Here is a 20,223-nt window from a genome sequence, read left to right as displayed (position 1 = left end):
CTGGGAAGTTTGGTGCCATGAAATTCTGATTGGATTCCAAAGTTGTATACTAATTTGTAGCTAGTAGGTCAGTGTCAATAATGATTATCATTCTAGTTGATCTTTGATCTGAGCTGTGTGTGTGTGTGTGTGTGTGGTGGTTTTTAGCTCATGCGGCTGCAGGCCAGGCCGGATGAGCTTATGCGATCACGTGCCGTCTGTCTGTCGTTATCGTCCATCCACAAGTTACAAAAATTGCTACTCCTCTGATAGGATTGATCGGATTTCGATCAAACTCGCGTACAATGTTCCCCAGGTGGGTGTGCATAAAAGTTGTCAAGATAGTGATGCCACCTGTCGTGTATTCGCGATTTTTATGGCCGTCTGAAATTTCAGACTTGCACACACAAACAGTGGCTGCTATGAGCTACAGCCACATTGAGGCTTTTTTTTTTTTTTAAATACATTTTAAATTTAGATTCTTGCAACACATTTCTAAAAAAGTTGGGACCATTTTATATCATGTTTCCATTCTTTCTCACAACACTTAAAAGATGTTTAGGGACTGAAGACGCCAAGTGATAGTGTTTCAAGTAGGATTGCTCCAGTTACTAGTTATTTACCTTTATTTCGGTGGTTAGCATTTCTGTATTTCACCGTTTTTTTTTTTTCCATGATACTTTTGAAATGTGCTTTTAAGAGTTTGCTATTTCATACATTCTGCGGACCCAACTAGCGACATTAGATTTCTGAAACTTGTTGAGAAACAAGGCTCTGAGTGAGATCTGGTGATATTCTGCTTTTAGGACCAGTGATAGCAGAGAGGTAGAGTCCCCTTCTACACCTGAGTGCAGACGGTGCCTCTAGTCATATGTAGGAGGAGGAGGAAATGCGTTTGACCTGATGAAAGATCTATGACCAAATGTTCACACGGTTTGGGTTGTAGATGTCGTACAGCAAAACTGAGACAATGGCCTTCAATGTCGACAATGAAGTCAAGAACCAGGAATGCCTGATAACTGTATCTTTTTAATAAAATAATGTGCGAAGTTTCAAATACTTTGGCTACACCATTACAAATGATGAAATAGATGCCTCTTGTTTCCTGTATGCCAGGATTGGAGCCACCTTCCAGAAATGGAATGAGCTTAAACACGTGTTGACAGACCATAAAATTATCTACAAGAGTGGCATTTCTGACCACATGTGTGCGGTCTTGCCTGCTATATAGCATCCAAGCATGGCCTCTAACGGAGAAGGAACTGGATAAGATTGAGACTTTGTGGCATGGTTTCTTAAGGAAAATGGTGAAAGGTGGATGCCAGCGTAAAAACGCCCCAAGCAGAAACGAACAGTGATGTCCAGCTTGAAGGAGAGTTAGATTAGAGATTTATAATCTCAAACCAACGCCTGCGGAAGATCACGAACACACTATCCGCGAGTTCTGCTACCGCCAACATTTGAAGTATATTGGCCATATCTGCCGACTTGACAATGATGCCCTGCCAAAACAGGCACTCTTTGATGTAAGAACATCTAGGAGAGGATGGACCAATGTTGAAAAGCTACTGGGAGTTGACGCCCAACAGACAAGAAAAGCCATGATGGAAAAGGCAGCCCTCCTGTGACTGATGGATGTCAGATTTCCACCTCCATCCATTCAGAAGCGCCTCAAGGCCGGAAATGCGCCGGGTGGGAAACGATGATGAACATCTGGGTGTAGGCCAGGCCAGATGAGCTTGTGCGATCACGCGTCATCCATCCACAATTTACAAAAATCACTACTCCTCTGACAGGATTGATCAGATTTCGATCAAACTCGCATACAATGTTCCCCAGGTGGGTGTGCATAAAAATTGTCAAGATGGTGGTGCCACGTGTCATAGTTACGATTTTATGCGTGTCTGAAATTTCAAACTCGCACACAACAATAGTGGCTGGTATGAGCTCCAGCCTCACTGAGGCTATTTTTGTTTTGAAGGTTTGTTTGTATAGCAATGATGTACAACTGCAGATAACTGACTGGTTTTTCCATTTTATCTCGTGTAGCTTCTGAGTTGCTCGTCTCAAATGATTAGAGTGTTGCACTAACCCTGCAGGTCTGTCATGAATTCTGCTTCTCGTATTTTAATTTAGCTCCTCAACTGGGTTGCTTGAGACTCTGAATCTGGGCTGAGAAGAACTTTTTGTTGAGGTGTCCTTGAGTGTGAGGACAGGCTGTTCTATTTCTGTAAATGGAGCACGTTTTCTTGCATCTGAATTGAATTTGCATCTGTGATGACCTGGGCTTGTTTGGTATCGCAGCACTGTGTTGGGAACAGATTGTGGAATGAGTTACTGTTGACAATTAAACAAGAATGCAGTTTCTTTGCAAAGTACGCTTACTATATTTTGTTGGTGTCCTGTAGCATTTTGAAGATGTCCCCTGTTGCATCTTGCTATTATTTTTATTTTTTTTTAAGGTTATGATGGCCATTTTAATGGTCAAAACAAATGGAAACGAGTATTTATTTGGGCTCTTTATATGAGCTCAAACCACTACTTCTTGCTCATCTGGACCTCTAAGGTCAAGCTGTCCTATTTTTCCCTGAGTTGTTTTTTTAATTTGTGTTAGCAGTGCTGGCGCAAATTGTTACTCTCACTTTCTTCTTCTTATTATTCTCGTAACATTTTTTAGGATGCTATTTCTCCCTCTGTTTTCTACCAATCATCACCAAATTTCACATGCAGAACACCTCTGGGCTGAAATAAGTTGCTATGACTTTTGGTGTTGATCAGGATCACCGAACCAGGATGGTCCATGAAAAATGGGCTTTTTTTTTCCCCCTCACTAAGCGTCATTTTCTATTGCTTGCGGTTCTGGATCTATAGGGTGTGGAGACCCGACGTCCCAGTTTGTCAGCGCAAATCACTGTGACTTTAGTCACAGTATCTAGCCAGTTCTTCTTCTTATTGTTATTATTCTCATAATGGTGTGGTGTTTTTTTTTTTTTGTTTGTTTGTTTTTTGTTTTTTAGGATGCTATTTCTCCCTCCGTTTTCAACCAATGATCACCAAATTTCACATGCAGAACACCTCTGGACTGAATTAAGTTGCTATGACTTTTGGTGCTGATCAGGATCACCAAACCGGAATGATCCATAAAAAAAAACCCAACAACTTTTTCCTCACTAAGCGTCGTTCTTGATGTCTTACCGTTCCGGATCTATAGGGTACGTTGACCAGACGTCCTGGTTTGTAAGAGCTAGCGCAAATCACTGTGACTTTAGTCACAGTATCTGTCTAGGTTTTTATCTTTCTCTCGACCAAGATTAGCATGATAATGAAGGCATGTTCTCATGAAAGTCTGTACCTCTGATTAGAACAGCTTTGTGCTGTACACGCAGCTTATAGACAGTCCTGATAAAAACAACAAGGAGCCAGCAAAGTAATGCGGCTAGTTATGTCCTGACTCGTAACTAGGCCTTGGCCTTGGGCTGTGAGATTTCTTCTGTTTTATTATGTGACCTATGTAAGTGCAGGTTATTGGCTTTGTTCTGTTGTCATATTCCAGTGTACTCCTAACAGGACACCCACTGAGCACACGGCATTGTGTTCAGGGAGAAATGTTGACACATGATCTTGGACACGTGCCAACTCGTAGCCTTGCTGTATCCAGGGCTCTTTCCTGTAAGGTGTCGTGTCTGTCAAGATTGCGTGCCAATCTTGACTAAATTCACTTTGGTGTTGAATATTTGAGTGGCAAGCAGAGATTATGTATGGCAAGATTTGAGCTAATTTGTCGCTCACAATTCAAAGAAAATAGAAACACTGCTTAGATCTAAACAGTTTGTGCCGTTCGGACATGTTGAATGTGTTATATGCGCTCCCAGTGCTTTGTTTTTTAACCAAGTCAAGCCCCTGGAACAAGTCTTGCATAAGAGTTTGGGTTTTGTGTAAAGTGCTTCATTGTTCTCTAGTGTTTATTCAGTGTTACTTAAGCACACAATTTTCTGATTATTATTATTTTTTTTGGTCTCATGTCGGATTTAATTATGCTTTGAAGAATCATTTAGTCAGGGGGAAAAAAGACAAATTGCTCTTATCAAAGGTTTTTTTTTTTTTAAATGTACATTAGAATGAAGGTGTTGTGCCCTCTATGATCTGCTTCATTTCCATAGAGCAGCTGCTTGTTGTCAGACACCATGCAGTCCTGCATAGCTTCCCCTTCTCCCTAAATGACCTGACACCTGGTGCAGCCTGAAGACTAACGCTGCTTTCGACTTATAAGGAAAGTGGTAACTTCACGGTGGACTGACACACATTTGACTTGCGGGAAACATGGTTGTCTTTTGTTAGCACCAAGCTAGCCAGCTAACGATGATGAGTGACGTATTTTCTTCCTCAAACAACGAACTGTATAGTCATTTAACAAGTCTGTTTGTTGATTTGCTATGTTGGTAGCATACAAAAGTTTAGACACACTGTCTAGTTCAATGGTTTTTCTTTTCTTTTTACTAATTAAGACACTTCATGTCTTAAAGTAGGGGCGGCACGGTGGTGTAGTGGTTAGCACTGTCGCCTCACAGCAAGAAGGTCCGGGTTCGAGCCCCGTGGCCGGCGAGGGCCTTTCTGTGTGGAGTTTGCATGTTCTCCCCGTGTCCACGTGGGTTTCCTCCGGGTGCTCCGGTTTCCCCCACAGTCCAAAGACATGCAGGTTAGGTTAACTGGTGACTCTAAATTGACCGTAGGTGTGAATGTGAGTGTGAATGGTTGTCTGCGTCTATGTGTCAGCCCTGTGATGACCTGGCGACTTGTCCAGGGTGTACCCCGCCTTTCGCCCGTAGTCAGCTGGGATAGGCTCCAGCTTGCCTGCGACCCTGTAGAACAGGATAAAGCGGCTACAGATAATGAGATGAGATGAAATGTCTTAAAGTAATGATGGACGTCGTTTCTCTTTACTTCGTTGAACGGTTCTTGGTATAATATGGATTACTACAGTTGCGGAATAGGGCTACTTACTGTGTTTATTATTCGCTCATCTGGCCGACAGGCGACAAGCTTATGCCATCGTGTTGTCCGTCGTCCACATTTCACGAAAATCACTGCTTCTCTCTTCATTCTTCACTTTTTTTTTTTTAATTCTTTTTGGCAGGAAGGTAGGTCTTCCTGGGGTGTATATAGCTTCTAACCAAATGTACATAATTGCAGTTAATAATGAAGATATGGAGTAATTAAACTCTAACAAGCAGGTTCCACACAAATCGCTTCTTCTCCCTCAATTCTTCATCGATTTTGATTCTTTCTGTCATGAAGGTGGGGGTACCTAGGGTGCATATAACTTCTACCCATCCATCCATTATCTGTAGCCACTTATCCTGTTCTACAGGGTTGCAGGCAAGCCGGAGCCTATCCCAGCTAACTATGGGCGAGAGGCGGGGTACACCCTGGACAAGTCGCCAGGTTATTGCAGGGCTGACACACAGACAACCATTCACACTCACATTCACACCTACGGACAATTTAGAGTCACCAGTTAACCTAACCTGCATGTCTTTGGACTGTGGAGGAAACCCACGCGGACACGGGGAGAACATGCAAACTCCGCACAGAAAGGCCCTTGCTGGCCGCTGGGCTCGAACCCAAGACCTTCTTGCTGTGAGGCGACAGTGCTCACAGCAAGAAGTACACCAGTGTGTCGCTCTCAACTTCTACCCAGATTTGCTTAATTACAATTATTAACAAAGTTATGGACTAATTAAGCCTTAATGAGCAGTTCAACAAAAATTGCAGCTTCTCAGTCAATTCCTCGCTGTTTTGGATTTTTCTTGCAAATAGGTCGGTATTCCTAGGGTGTATATTAGGGTGCATCAGTTGCCCCCTAAAAATGAAAAGTTCCTCCGATCATGATGCATTTTTGTTTTTATGTTCCTTTTGGTAAGAAAACACACTGGGTGAAATATTTTGACAAAATTCAAAAGTTTAATGGTGGCACCAGGAGCTCAAAGTTATGGAAAAAGCTGCTATTTTATGACTTTTATGACAAAATTTTGATCACTTTTCATGAAACATTATGGCACCTTATAGAGTATACCAAATATCTTAGATACTGTAGACAGCATGTCTAGAATGTCTAAAAATATTTGGAGGTTTATTTTAGGGTGTGTGGGCGGCACGGTGGTGTAGTGGTTAGCACTGTCGCCTCACAGCAAGAAGGTCTGGGTTCGAGCCCCGTGGCCGGCGAGGGCCTTTCTGTGCGGAGTTTGCATGTTCTCCCCGTGTCCGCGTGGGTTTCCTCTGGGTGCTCCGGTTTCCCCCACAGTCCAAAGACATGCAGGTTAGGTTAACTGGTGACTCTAAATTGACCGTAGGTGTGAATGTGAGTGTGAATGGTTGTCTGTGTCTATGTGTCAGCCCTGTGATGACCTGGCGACTTGTCCAGGGTGTACCCCGCCTTTCGCCCGTAGTCAGCTGGGATAGGCTCCAGCTTGCCTGCGACCCTGTAGAACAGGATAAAGCGGCTAGAGATAATGAGATGAGATTTTAGGGTGTCACTAGCATTATCTATCAATGTTATAACCCTGGTTTTAAGCTTGCCGCCTATGCATATGCTAGCCCCTATTAAATGCAAAGGTTCTTAACATGATCTCTGGGTCACAAGAAATCAATAAATGGAGTCCAACATTGCGATTCAAACCTTGCGCGAAAACATAAAATAAGTGTTTTTTGGCAAAAAATGAACCACATGGTGCCACCATTAGACTTTTGAATATGGTCAAAAAATTCTACAGGATGTCTTTATTGGTGAAAAGGCACACCCAAACACAAATGCATCAGATTTTATGAAAGTGAGGGCAACTGATGCACCCTAGTGTATAGCTTCTATATATAGCTTGCAACATTTTATTGTGCAAGGTGGCCCACTTTAAATCGTTCCTTCTGGACTAGACGGGGCCAGAGCGAGCTACGCCATCATTGACGGTCTTGTTTACTATTTAATCATAATTCAAGAAATTGCACTAATTAACTTTTGACGAGACAAGCCTGTTAATTGAAAAGCATTCCAGGTGACTACCTCATGAAGCCGGTTAAGATAATAACAATAGTGTGCAAAGCGTCAAGGTAAACGCTGGCTAAACTATGAAACGTTTTTGTCTAACACTTTTTTTTTTTTTTTTGTTCATAGCATAATTCCATATATGTTCCATATTTCATTTCCTAGTTTTGACGTCTTCAGTATTGTTCGACAATGTAGAAAATAGTCAAAATACATAAAACTATGCATGAGTAGGGGTGTACAAAGTTTTTTGACTGTTTCTGTAATTCTTGTTACTGTAAACATTACAGGAAGAAGACGGATCCTCTTACTTTGGTGATATAGCATGTCAGCCTGTGTTCAACTCGCCTGCTTTTTCTCTTGTTAATGTTCCTGTGAACTCCTAAAGGAATCTGGTTTTGATGACTGGTTGATCTCATTATGTCTTTCCTTTTGAATTGTTTGTCAGATTCTGAAGAGGATCTTTCTGTGTTGTGCATCAACACCAGTATAACTGGTTTGATTGCTACTTAGCACAACAGGATGTTGACGCACTGAGACACCGGTGGAATGTGCAGATAGCCTGTTACAAACCTTTTGAATTGTTAAATGTCTTTCTATAGCATTTAGCTCACTTTAGTTACTTAAGTGTGAATGGGTGCTTGCAGATTATTTAAGAACATGTAGATTTTTTTTTTCTTAGTGACGTATGAGAAATCCTGATACCTGAAACGCTTATCGGCATATGTTATATGAACACGAGTGTTTTACTGGGAAATACTGTACGCCACTCGTATTTTTCATACGAGCTACATCCGGGACATGGAGAACCAAAACTGTGACACAGATCTCTATAGGTCACTTATGAGGAAATCGATGAATTGTTTTGATAAATTTGGGTACTTTGTGTCTGTATAATAAATAGAACATCACACATTAGCTTGAAGATATGAAGTTTATCTTCTCGTGTTGAAGAATTCGCATTTTTCATACAAAATACATCGCGGACCTGAGTGGCCAATTTAAATAATATTGGCTGGCTTTTTTTCATGGCCTATCAGATATATTCCATTCGGCTAGCATGATATTGAACGAGTCTCGTTCGATATCATGCTAGCCGAATGGAATATAAATTATTCCATAAATTATTTAAATTGGTCACTCATGATATTGAACAAAGACTCGTTCAATATCATGCTAGCCGAATGGAATATATCTGATATACCATGAAAAAAGCCAGCCATTATTATTATTATTATACATACACACTATCTTCATATCGCCATATATCAACAATTCTCGAAGGCTCCTGCAAGCTTACCCACGAGTCAGTGCTGCAGTGAAGTAACCTTCCAGCCAGTGTAGCGTTCATCAGTAGTGTTAGCGAATGCTGTCAAGCCAGTGCTATCGAGAGCAAGTAGCACAGGCTAACGACCGAGAAGATTTCTGTCTCCGGACTCTTCTTCCATGCACGCTTGTCACTGTATTTTTCATTCATACCCAAGTATTCATTTCCCTATGTAATTTTTTTTACCTAGTTACTTTTAAAATCAACATCGACAACTACACACCACGGAGCGACCTGGCACACTGCCGCTAATCCCTTGCAAAATCCTTTGCCCTGTTGCTGTTTTTGGTGTTTGGCTAAGTTTTGGCTGAGCTGAAGTCCCAGCTGTAATAGTAACAGTTCGCCACTGCTTGTAAATATGCGTGAAGGCTATCTAATGAAGTTTTGGCTGCCTTTCGGGTGTTCAACGCGTCTTTCTTTTTCCCGACGAACACAGAAATGCTTCTGCGCATGCACAGCAGAAAAATTTCTCAGTGAATATTCGCATCAGCTCTGACATGTGACATCATGTTGTCTTGACAACCATGCAATATCGTAAACCATATTCAGCGCTCATTCTCCATTGGGTAGAGTGATGTAATACATGTAGGATAAGCGATATGCTAACTATTGCATGCTATCGAACCAAATGAATGAAACCTGCTAGAAGGGGATAGAATACATGTTTTTATTCCATCAAAAAAGTGTCCTGTATGTATAATAATTCCCGAAATTTCACTCTGATGATGTCGGTGTTTTCCCACTGGCTGGATGCGCGTTGCCAAAATGGCGAGCCAGTTCAAAATTAAAATTCTTTTGATTTACTTGTGTGTGTTTTTTTTTTTTTTTTTTTTTGTGTACGTGTCTATATAATATAAAGAACATTACATGGTGTTGCGAAGATATGAAGTTTATCTTCTCATGTTGAAAATATTTTAACTTTTTTGCTTCGCTCAATCGAGATGATGTTCACCACTCTAAAATAAACTTCCTACAGCTGTGTAATATCCTCCATTTCTCTCATTCGGTAATCTGTAGGTTCTGAGGCTTGTTTAAGAAGGTAAAGCGCTGAGTTTTGATCAACTTTGCATGCCCAGAGTTGAGACTGTGGCTGAAGCGGCATGGTGGAGCTCCTGACATGCTGTTCCCATAGCCATAAACCTGCATGCATAAGATTATTCCACTAAGGGCTCGGCCATCAAAAAGAAGCAGACACATCTGGGGATCCCTGAGTTAAACCAGAGACGTTAACCCCCAAATTCCAGTAATCTGCCGTAAGCATGTCTCCAACAGCTGTAGCAGTTTCTCATGGCATTCTTCTCAGTCTTCAGGTCTTAAAATTCTTCATTCTTGTAAATGGTGCGACTCTTCAAGATTGGCTCACTTCGCTGATTGTATAAAAACTAAACACCTATTGTGACTTTACTGACGTGTTTAACCTTGGATCTAAATTTAACTTGACCTCACGTGATCTAAATTCTTTGGCTCGACTGGAATTCATTAAGCAATTGAGATAATGATAACGCTGTTTCAGCATGGCTCTGGTCAGCAACATGTAGGACGTTTGCTCCAAATCAAGTGTCTTGCAGGTTTCTCTGAGAGGATGAGCAAGTGCTAAGGTTGTCTATTACGTTACGTTACATTACATTACTGGCATTTAGCGGACGCTCTTATCCAGAGCGATGTACAACATACCCAGGGCAGCCTGGGGAGCAGTTGGGGATTAGGTGCCTTGCTCAAGGGCACTTCAGCCGTTCCTGCTGGTCCAGGGAATCGAACCAGAGACCTTTTGGTCCCAAAGCTGCTTCTCTTACCATTAGGTAAGAGTTTTACAAGCCTTTATGTCTGAAAGACAAGTACAGAAAGTTGAAGACAGTTTTGAGTCCAGATCAGATTTTGCGTCACTTTTTCATGTCCTTTCTTGCTTTTGTTCTTTTCCATGTTGTCTTTGATCCCTTTTTTGTTTGCTCCATTACTCATCTTGTATTGCTTTCATACCTCAGTTTTGCAATTTGGGTTCGTACTTGCTTTCAACAGCAGGGCCTGTCGCTATGAATTCCTGGTAATACTTAGCCTGGGCCCGCCCATCCTAAGTGTGACGCAACACGAGGGCCTGTTGTGAACTTAGTCTGGCAAGGCAAGCTATCTCCAGCTCTTCCAAGCTCCCGAAAAATCGGGAGCCAATCAACTTTGAGCGTCTCCAACGGCCCTGGGTAGAGGCGTGTTCAAGGCAGTGACGTAGTAGAACTGCGACCGGAAGCCATAGATTGTTTACAGAATCTATGCCGGAAGCGCTTCATTCACTAGAAACATTGCGAACATGGAGCAGCGGCAAGCCTTTGACACAGCGGTAGATGTTGTATTGAAAGCATTCAACGGGAAGTTCTCATTGAAAACGGAGCAAAGAGCAGCCCTGGAGGTATTTATTCTCCTCCTTCTTCTTCCTGTTACTCAGGCAGTTTCCGTCGCGTCACATATGTCAGAGGAAAGAGTGATGTGATTGGTTTAAGCTTCGTCACAGCCTTTTCTGGCTTCGACCAGTAGCAAACTGAGGCATTTCAGGGAGGCGGGTCAACCACGCGCTTTGGGAAACGGTTGGGCTTAATATCTTTTGCCAGACCAAATGCTCGCAGAGCTTTGAAGTTGCGTTAGCCAGACTAGGTAATACTGTGATTAATGGTTTAGTGATTGGTCAACATGATCATCTAATTAACTAGTAATTCGTTACTCAGCTTATTTTTTTTTTAATCTATATTTTTTTTTTGTCTAATACTTCAGTCAACCAGATAACATTTTTAAAACAAGGATGCTTTATTCATAATAGTGTTATGAATCATAAATATAAGGCATGCTCTATTCTCAAGACTGCCTTAGCAGCTGCATCCACTGAAGGAATCTCTCTCTCTCTCTCTCTCTCTCTCTCTCTCTCTCTCTCTCTCTTTCTTTCTTTCTTTCTTTCTTTCTTTCTTTCTCTCTTCCTCTCTTTCTTTCTTTCTCTCTTTCTTTCTTTCTTTCTTTCGTTCTTTCTCTCTTCCTCTCTTTCTCTCTCTTTCTTTCTTTCTTTCTTTCTTTCTTTCTTTCTTTCTCTCTTCCTCTCCTTTTTCTTTCTCTCTTCCTCTCTTTCTTTCTTTCTTTCTTTCTTTCTTTCTTTCTTTCTTTCTTTCTTTCTCTCTTCCTCTTTCTTTCTTTCTCTCTTTCTTTCTTTCTCTCTTCCTCTCTCTCTTCCTCTCTTTCTTTCTCTTTTTCTTTCTTTCTCTTTTTCTTTCTTTCTTTCTTTCTTTCTTTCTTTCTTTCTTTCTTTCTCTCTTCCTCTCTTTCTTTCTTTCTTTCTTTCTTTCTTTCTTTCTTTCTCTCTCTTCCTCTCTTTCTTTCTCTTCTTTCTTTCTTTCTTTCTTTCTTTCTTTCTTTCTTTCTTTCTTTCTTTCTTTCTTTCTTTCTTTCTTTCTCTCTTTCTTTCTTTCTTTCTCTCTTTCTCTCTTTCTTTCTTTCTTTCTCTCTTCCTCTCTCTCTTTCTTTCTTTCTTTCTTTCTCTCTTCCTCTTTCTTTCTTTCTTTCTTTCTTTCTTTCTTTCTTTCTTTCTTTCTTTCTTTCTTCCTCTCTTTCTCTCTTCCTCTCTTTCTTTCTTTCTCTTTTTCTTTCTTTCTTTCTTTCTTTCTTTCTTTCTTTCTTTCTTTCTTTCTCTCTTTCTCTCTTTCTTTCTTTCTCTCTTTCTCTCTTTCTTTCTTTCTTTGCACCATTTTTAAATGGAAAGGTACTTTGGGAGGCTCTGTGTTTGGGACAATCTTCAGAGTCATCCAGCGTCATTTAAAACGCAGTCTGACTCGTGTAACAACTAATTGATCACCTACATCTAACTTAATTAGCTGTGGTGTAAGTGGTTAGCACGGTCACTTCACAGCAAGAAGGTTCTGGGTTTGAGCCCAGCAGCCAGCGAGGGCCTTTCTGTGTGGAGTTTGCATGTTCTCCCCGTGTCTGTGTGGGTTTCCTCTGGGTGCTCTAGTTTCCCCCACAGTCCAAAGACATGCAGGTTAGGTTAATATGGGACGGCCTTGGGCTGAGGTGCCCTTGAGCGAGGCACCTAACTCCCAACTGCTCCCCGGGTGCTGTTAGCATGGCTGCCCACTGCTCTGGGTATGCGTGTGTGCTCATTGCTCACGTGTGCGCGCGCGCGTGTGTCAACATATTTTCAGCATTTGGATAATTCTGGGAATTTCCATATCCTTATGTTAGCTGTGCTGCGATTGGCCGAGAGGTAACCTGATTCATGGTCTCGGACAATCACAGTGCGTGTTAAATGCGGTGCTCAGAAATGCGCGGTAGTGATGTGTAGCTGTCTTCCTGGAAGCAAACCGTCTTCGTCGGTCGTGTTCCAGAACTGAAACTTTTGATTTCTCTTACAAACTCGTGTCAGGTGTGAAGTGAAGACAGTCATTGAGCAGAAGGACACTGGAGAAAGCAAAGTCTGCTACATACGACAAATTCTCTAAGCAATTTCAGCATGCTCAGTTTAATTAAATGTTGTATGGATGGGCATCTTTCAGTATTGACTTTATTAAGTCCAGTATTAGACTGGTGCACAGTTCAGGAAGTAAATACAGTATTAATTTTGTTGTTATTGAAAGACCTACACACACATCTTTTGTCTTTTACTCTGGCTTTTGTTGATCATGATGAAACTACTGAAACACTGTATTACAGTACAAGCTCAGTTATCTGAAGCCCTTTTATCTGAGCATCATCTTAGTTAGCCAAACTTTTTTTTTTTTTTTTCCCCCCAGAGAGTTTGAATAAGGGGCGGCACGGTGGTGTAGTGGTTAGCGCTGTCGCCTCACAACAAGAAGGTCCTGGGTTCGAGCCCCGGGGCCGGCGAGGGCCTTTCTGTGTGGAGTTTGCATGTTCTCCCCGTGTCCGCGTGGGTTTCCTCCGGGTGCTCCGGTTTCCCCATTGTGTTCAGCAGGGACGGAACGCCAGACGTGCGTTCCTTCCCTGCTGAGAAATTCGCAGAAATGTGGATTAAAGAAGGGCGAAACGCGGCGGATAGCGCACCGACGGGAAAGCAGAAAAGGCCACATGAACTGCGCCATCAGAGCAAACTGTTCATTTAGTATTCATGTATTTTAGTGATTTTTGAGTCACTGTCCATTTAATCCGGAGGAAGAGAAACATCACAGCAACGCGACAAGCAATGCGAACTTTGTGTGTTAGTGTTCGTGTATTTAGTCAGAGAGATAGGAAGATGTGTTCGTTTTCATTTAGTGTTATTCATTTGATATCATCGGATGTTATTGAGCTGTTAGCCTATTGTTACCTTAATTTTGTGATGTTTCATGATTTTAAAAAAAAAACATCCCCCCCTTCTGGTTTTTTGACAAATCGCGCCCTGACTGTATCGATACAAAGTATAGCGGTACAGTTTAGCGCATCTGTCCACACTAGCGAGAAATGTTTGCGGTTTTCTTTCACGGTAGTTGAAATGCGCGTGCGCGAAATGTTTCCATGGTTACCGAATAACTTCCTTCCGAGAATATGGCGGATGAAACAACGCGTGTGCGCTTTTTGTTGTCAATGTACAGTCTGTATTTCTGGTGGTCATTTATTCAGTCGGCGGCACGGTGGTGTAGTGGTTAGCGCTGTCGCCTCACAGCAAGAAGGTCCTGGGTTCGAGCCCCGGGGCCGGCGAGGGCCTTTCTGTGTGGAGTTTGCATGTTCTCCCCGTGTCCGCGTGGGTTTCCTCCGGGTGCTCCGGTTTCCCCCACAGTCCAAAGACATGCAGGTTAGGTTAACTGGTGACTCTAAATTGACCGTAGGTGTGAATGTGAGTGTGAATGGTTGTCTGTGTCTATGTGTCAGCCCTGTGATGACCTGGCGACTTGTCCAGGGTGTACCCCGCCTTTCGCCTGTAGTCAGCTGGGATAGGCTCCAGCTTGCCTGCGACCCTGTAGAAGGATAAAGCGGCTAGAGATAATGAGATGAGATGAGTTTGAATAATTGAACTTATCACCTCCTCACCTATCCCTTGATCTACGGGGTCGTTGGGGCATCATGGATGCTTGGGCTACAACCCTCTCTGTCTTCCGCTCTTCTTAGTGTTTCTGTGAAGTTCATGTGTGTCCATTCTTGTATGTTATCTTCCCATCTCTTCCGTTCTCTACCACGTCTTCGGGCCCCAGGCACTGTCCCTTGTAGTACAGTATTTGTTAGACCGGCCGCACGTGTGACATGGCCATACCATTTAAGTTTCCTTAACTGTCGTGAGAAGGGTCTCATGTGGCCTGTTCAACAGTCTGGTGTATATTTTCATTCGTGATGTGGTCCCTGTGTGTTATACCAAGGATTGTCCTGTAGCACCTCATTTCTGTTGCTAGGATCCTTGTTTGTAGGTCTGCTGCGAGTGTCCACGTCTCACAGCCATATAGGAAAATTGATGACGCAAGTGAGCATAGGAGCTGGATCTTTGGTCCCAACCGGATGTGTTTATCCCTCCATCTGGTTTTCAGTCTTGCTACAGCAGATGTCATTTGTGCTATTCTAGCCATGATTTCTGGTTTTGACCCTTCGTCAGATATGATGGAGCCCAGGTACTTAAACATTTTCACTGGTTCTAGTATTGTTCCTTTGATTTTTACCTCAGTATGGAACCCATGTACGTTATTTGTCATCAATTTAGTCTTTTCGGCACTTATTTCCATTCTGTAGGCGTCTGAGGTCCTGTCCAGCTTTTCCACCAGTGTGTTTAGCTCAGATACGTCAGGATGGTGAAGGCAACCACTACAAATTGAGCTTATACTGTACAGTAAACCCTGCATTTATTTTCCTCAGCGGCCCCCAGACCTAATAGGAAGCCTTGCTGCGCTCGGAGATGCTACTCTTTTTCATTTGTCAGTGTTGCCGTCTCTGAGGCTTCTGATCAGTATAGAAGTACCCAGAAACCTGCACATGTCCAATTACTTATCCAAGGACAGGTTCTTGTATACTGGGACCCCTGTGTTTTGTGAGTTCAGACGAACTCCACCTGTCCACCAGTATTCTGATGTTATAAACTGAGACTTCTGATTGGGTGACCTTTTGTTTTTCTTAAATGATGTCTATGTACAGTATGATGTCTGAACGTTTCCAGTTGCATATTGTGGTTTAACAACAGAGATGTTGCTGATGCGTCATCGATCAGCTTTTACTAGTCAGGTAAGTATGCTGAACTTGCAAGTTTATTTATTTTAAGTATCTCCTTTGAACTGAACAGTTCTTCCCATGCCAGAAAGTGATGTTCTTGGACCAGTACCAGCTCTTTGGTGAATCAGATCTAGCTGATTTTATTAATGTAGAAGCGTGGCTTTTTTTGGTTATTGGACCTGACTGCTTAATTAAACAACATGGCTGAGGGGACTCAAACACCCCCACCCCACCCCCCCCCCCCAGATTAAACAAAAAAAAGTCTAGTGTAATAACTTGTGTATCGCTGCCTGTTTGCTAGGAGGAATTCTGTTTCAAAGCATTTCTTGTGTGTATGCTGCTGTTGTAGCTTTTTAACCAGTAGTGTGTTTTTTTTTTTTTTTTTTTTTTTTTTTTAACTTGGCTATTTATGAAAAGGGAATTGTATATCTAAATTAAATTTAGTACTACTGCCTCTTTCTTCCAAACAAAGCTTTTGTAACACTCACCTTTCAAGACTTCATGTGCTGTGTGCAACGTTCTAGTAATTATTCATTACTAGCAGGTTACCCGGCATTGCCTGGATTTTGCAAAATTCTGGGTTGCCCACAGACTTCTGTGTCAAATTTGGTGAAGATCCGTTGAGAAATGATGTTAACCCAAGACAAACAAAAATTCAAACATCCACCACCCAGGGGCCCACCGGGGACCTCCTGGAGCCCAAATATGGAATTTCTGAGTTCTGCCATATTGTGGCTATATCCTGTACCTATGTGCCAAGTTTAGTGAAGATCTGTCGAGAGTTTGTGTTGATAAATGTAACATGAAAGACATTGAGGGAGGGGGTGGGTGGATGTTGTGACCTCCCTGGGGCCCGTACATGAATTTTGCTGATACCTACAAAATTCCAGGTCATCCCCGGACCTACTTGCCAAATTTGGTGAAAATCCGTCAAGGAATGGCGATGTTGGCTCAAGACAAAAAACTTTGCTGCTTATTATATAAGATGATGATGTAACACAATGTCCATGTAATAAAGGTTCTCAAAGTCCTTCCTGTACCAGAACCTGGTCTTCCCAGGCAGTCTCCTGTCCTAGTACTAACCAGGCCCTTAAGGCGCATTGGGCGGCACCAATCTGTTTCCATAGCCCTCAGCTTCTTGCCTATACAGCTAGGGTTACATTGGGGGGCTACTCCTTTGGAAACCGCAAGAGTTTGACTCCCCACTCACATCTGTATTGCAGCATGCCTTGCCAGATGGCAGTAGGTACCGTTTTTATGATGGCCTTTGGTTTGACCCAACTGCAAGTAGAACTCATGATCTCCCGATTGAGAGGCGGACACGCTAACCACTAAGCCAATTCGCAGTTAATAAAGGTTCTAGTTACTTTAATTGGTGGCCTAATAATGCTGGGTGTTAAAGAGCTGGTTTATTAATTCATCAAGTATTCAGACCACCATGCCATTACTCTGATATTTATGCTATAGTTAAATAACATTGGTGGTGTTCTGGTCAGCGAGCGCGTTTTGAGGACACCAAAGAGCGAGGTACTATAAGAAGATGATTCCAGGACTATGAAAGGTACAGCAGTGCTGATGAATCCAACACTAATCACAAGTTGAGTAATGCTGGGCTGCGCCCTTCTTTCGGGGTTTCTTTTGCCATTCAAAGGCTCTTGGAGCAGAAAAAGCTGTTCCATTATTTGTGTTTTTTGTGGATGTGACCCATCCCAATTATTGCATGCTTTTGACTTTGTTTACATGTACTGCATAATTTGAGACCTAGGGCAGAAAATGTGTTTTTGGTTGACTGAGAATGAAAAAAGAAACGAGAAAACATTGTGATTTGGTTATTATCATTATACCCCTTGAATCTTTCACGGTGCTTGTATTTCTGCCACTGCCACCACTAAGAATTATAAACCGGATTAAATATCCTATGCGTGATACAGTGTTAGTGCTGGCTGCAGACGCGATGGGACCACAGCTCTCTCATGGTTTTTCCCTTTTATCTCCTTTAACAAAGGTTTACATTTTTAACATCTCGCTTTTGACTGATTGGTCTGTTGAGGGCTTTCATGTATCGCATATATCAGATGGCTGTGACTCAGCTGGCTAACAGACATGAAGCCCATAAAACAGAAACTAAACACGTTCTCAGCCCAGGGGCTTCAGCCGTTACAGCTGTGTACTGCGTATCCAGGTGCTCTCATTCAGTACAACCAACCAGATAGCGATCTTTGATGTATTTGCCCTGACAGCCCGTCTCAAACCTGCTTTGGATTTGTTATCAGCTACAAAACTGCTGGCTGTGAATTATTTATATGACTGTAGGTAAATTGCCAATTACCATGTTGCACTTGGTCAAAAAAAAAAGTGCAGTAATGTTGAAATGCTGGTTTGTGATTCCATATTTATCAGGATTTTTCATACTATTAGAAACATTGCTGGTTTTATGATGACTGAATAAAATTTTTGATAAATTTTGGGTAGGTTCACAGTCGCACTCCCTCCCTTCAGCAGAGCCATTCAATGTCATTTTTCCATTCAGAGTAAGTCAGACTCGGGGTGTGGTGTGTGTGTGTGTGTGTGTGTGTTTTTTTTTAAAAGGAAAAGTGTCAGCCAAAGGGTTTTTTGTTATTTTTTTTAAATAGTCCGACTCTCTAAAAGTCAGACTATTAAAAAAACGAGTCTGACTTTAAGAACGAAAAATAAAAACCCTTCATCTGACTTAAACCTTAGTCTGCCTTAAGAAAAGTCAGCCTAAGCTTTTATCATTTTATTTTTTTACAAGTCTGACTTGGGTTTAAAAAAGTCACACAATTTGTTTAACCTTAGTTTGACTTAAAAAAAAAAAAAAAAACTTGGTTCGACCTTTAAAAAAAAAAAAAAACTTAGTCTAACGGGGGAAAAAAAACCCTTCATCTGACTTAAAAAAAAAAAAGTCAGACCAAGGTGGTGGTGGTTGTTGTTGTTTATTTTTTTAATAGACTAAGGGTGTATTCAGACCAGGATAGTTCGATAGTTCACTTGCTTTGGTCCGAACCAAATGTTGTTGTTTTTTTATTTTTTCATTTTGGTGCGGTTCGCTTTCACACTGTACATTTTAGTAAGCGGACCAAAATCTGTCAACAAAGCCACGCCTCAATTATATTTTGACCCCAGAATAGTATCCAGGTCATCGTAATAGATGAATTTCTTTTTTGCGTCGCTAGTACCGCCACTTTTTGAAATAATGTCCCTGATTTTAATGTAGGTCTGACGGAGTTTCTTCACTTTTAGCCGACATTGTTCTGGGGAGCGCGTGAACCTCCTTCATTTTCTCACTGAATACAGCAAACACATCGGCATTTTTGTGTGTTCTCTCCAAAAACTCAGATATGTGGACATCTGCCCATATATCCACAAGGGTGCGCGGTTCTTCCTCGGCCCACGTTTGCCCCCTACTCATTTTTTGTACTCGCCTACCACTGGTGACTGAACGACTGTTGTAAGGTTCCCTTGACAACCGAAACAGTGTTTGCACTTTGCGGTGGAGTGTCAAGACTCTGTTTCCCATAATGCTCGACAAACAACGGAAGCTCCCGAGGTACAAAAAAGCAAAACTGTCGGATTAGGTCCGGTCTGCTTTCACACCTCCAAAAGATCCGCACCAGGATTCCTTTGGTCCGGACCGAGTCTGACCTTGCAGCTCGGTCTCGGTCCGCTTGTTTGGTCCGGACCAGAGTTCGGTGGTTTGTATTCAGACCAACCCAAAAGGTTCGGACCAAGGGAAATTTGGTTTGTTTGGTCCGGACCAAACAACGTAGGTGTGAATATGCCCTAAGTCAGACTATTAAAAAAAAAAAAAAAAAAAAAATTGGTCTGCCTTAAAAAAAAAAGGGGGGGGGGGGGAGAAGCTTTCATCTGACTTAAAAAAACAAACAAACAACAAAACAAAAAAAACCCTTAGTCTGACTTAAACCCTTCATCTGACTTGGAAAAAAAAAGTTGGACTAAGGTGTGTGTGGGGTTTTTTTCTTTCTTTTTTTTAAATAGTAAGACTATATTTAAAAAAAAAACAGCCTGCCTTTAAAAATAAAAATAAAAACTCCTTTGTCTGACTTAACAAAAAACAAAACTGAATCTGACTTTAAAAAACAAGCAAGCAAAAAACTTGGTCTGAATTAAAAAAAAAAAAAAGTCAGACTGAGGTATTTTATAGTAAATAGTCTGCCTCTTTTAAATAAAAAAAACCCCCTTCATCTGACTGTAAAAAAAAAAAAAAACTGACTTTTTTTTAAATAGTCTAACTTTAGGTTTAAAAAAAACCCTTAGTCTGACTTTTTTAAAAAAAAAAAAACTTTTTTAATATCCATCCATCCATGATCTGTAGCCGCTTACCCTGTGCAGGATTGCAGGCAAGTTGGAGCCTATCCCAGCTGACTACGGGAGAAAGGTGGGGTACACCCTGGACAAGTCGCCAGGTCATCACAGGGCTGACACACACAGACACAACAATTCACACTCGCATTCACACCTAACGGTCAATTTAGAGTCACCAGTTAACCTAACCTGCATGTCTTTGGACTGTGGGGGAAACCGGAGCACCCGGAGGAAACCCACGCGGACACGGGGAGAACATGCAAACTCCACACAGAAAGGCCCTCGCCGGCCGCTGGGTTCAAACCCAGGACCTTCTTGCTGTGAGGCGACAGCGCTAACCACTACACCACCGTGCCGCCCTTCCTTTTTCAATATACCTATTTTAATT

General features: G+C 42.0%; 1 protein-coding gene across 2 annotated transcripts in view; it reads left to right on the top strand.

Moving 5' to 3' along the window:
* The window catches only part of daam1b (dishevelled associated activator of morphogenesis 1b), a 196,062-nt gene that overhangs the window by 20,661 nt on the left and 155,178 nt on the right, over positions 1-20,223 (top strand). The gene's annotated exons all lie outside the window — the stretch shown is intronic.

The sequence above is a fragment of the Neoarius graeffei genome, chromosome 3 (assembly GCF_027579695.1).
Source record: "Neoarius graeffei isolate fNeoGra1 chromosome 3, fNeoGra1.pri, whole genome shotgun sequence".
Lineage (NCBI taxonomy): Eukaryota > Metazoa > Chordata > Actinopteri > Siluriformes > Ariidae > Neoarius > Neoarius graeffei.
The sequence above is the reverse complement of the archived record's forward strand: the minus strand, read 5'-3'. Positions and strand labels throughout refer to the sequence as shown.